Source organism: Trichechus manatus, unplaced genomic scaffold (genome assembly GCF_000243295.1).
Source record: "Trichechus manatus latirostris isolate Lorelei unplaced genomic scaffold, TriManLat1.0 scaffold00245, whole genome shotgun sequence".
In the NCBI taxonomy this organism is placed as follows: Eukaryota; Metazoa; Chordata; class Mammalia; order Sirenia; family Trichechidae; genus Trichechus; species Trichechus manatus.
The window spans coordinates 1,045,356-1,046,903 of NW_004444181.1; the positions used below are offsets into that span (position 1 = coordinate 1,045,356).

Genomic DNA, 1,548 nt, shown 5'->3' on the forward strand with positions numbered 1-1,548 from the left:
GAATCGACTCAACAGCACACAGCAACAGTGTAAAATCCAGAGGTAGTGAAGGGTGAATTCCCTCTCACCAGCCTCCGGCGTGTCACACGGGGGGTATGCTCCACCTTAACAAGCACTCTGTGAGTTTCCCTTTGTAAACTCGGTGGCACGCTGCACACGTTATTCCTGAAGGTTGTGTTTTCTCGACTTGGTTTTCCTACATATACGTCAGAAAGGTACAAAAAAGTATTTTTTCCTGCTGTGCTATAAATGAAGCACCTACGTTTTTTTGCATGTTATTTTTAGCAGATTGACAAGAATTTTGCACAGAACGTAAATCTGTATAAGTCTCCACATAACATTTAATGCAGTTCCTCTGACTCCGCTATGTAAATAATGCCCTCAGTCTGTCATCCAGACAGCAGTAATACAGCACACGTGCCCTCATGCTTGGTGTTGGGCTTAGTCTGGTTCAGGGCTTGTAGAATGACAGGTGCCTTTGAGATGTCGTTGTTTGAGGGCCTCAGCCTGGACTTGCAGTCCCCACTGGCAGTGGAGGGGAGTCTGGAGGAAGAACAGTGGTACCCCCCAAGTGCTGCACTATCCCTTCTGCACCTGTAGAGAGTGGGTGTGAGGGTACCCTGGCTGCGGGGCGTGGCCAGAGATGCTGGGCTCCAAGTCTCGGGGAGAGGGGCCTTGGCTCGCAGTGGATCAGGGTGCCTCCAGGTTGGGAGGTGGGAGCGAGCACTGAGTCCTGCATTAAGAGCAGTGTCTGTGTGCTGTGACACTTCACCTTTGTTGTTGCTGACTGCAGGGACTTCATGTGCTTCGTCAGCCTGAGGCCTTCTTGCAGCCCCAGGCCCTGATGTGGGCCTCTGTGCTGCTGGACATCCCCTTCTGCCCCACACCAGGCTGCCCTGGTCCCCTGGGGAGAACAACTCGGTGGGTGGAGGAAATGGGAGAGAGTGGTGCCTGGCAGGGCCCAGAGGAACCTTCTAGTACTGTGGTAGTTACCAGAGGCAGGAAAGCAACCATACAGATGCTCTCGGGGCACCTGTCACAGCTGATGCCTGTGCCGACGTAACACCCACACACAGGACGTTGTAGACGGGACTCCAGCCTCAGGGGCAGCATTGGATGAGGTAGCCCTGAAGCCCCTTCCAAAGCTGAGCTCTGCAACACGGTGCTGAGCATTCCCCGTCTCCCAGCTGCTTCTCAGCTGGCACAGGGCGCCCCTTCCACCTCCCCTTCACATTGGAGAAGGAAATGGGCTTTATTTTCTTCGGGGAGCTCCCCCTTCACACACACACTTTTGTCTTATGATCAACAGGGCTTACCCATTGTGGCTAAAGAGATGGTGGAGAAAGAATCCTATTTGCTGGAAGAAAGAGAAATGGGTTGAAACAGGTGTTTCAGATAAATTAGCCAATATCCAGAGGAACACCAAGTACACCGTGAGCCATTTCTGAACGTGGTTTCTCCCTTGGGGACATGAGGCATGTTCACAGACAGCTGCGGGCCAGTTCGTAGGCCATGAGATTCCATTAAAAAACGTAAAAATGAAGCAAA

At 52.3% G+C, this 1,548-nt stretch overlaps 1 protein-coding gene across 1 annotated transcript in view; it reads left to right on the forward strand.

Moving 5' to 3' along the window:
- Positions 1-1,548, forward strand: part of VPS26C (VPS26 endosomal protein sorting factor C) — a 25,321-nt gene that overhangs the window by 21,108 nt on the left and 2,665 nt on the right. The gene's annotated exons all lie outside the window — the stretch shown is intronic.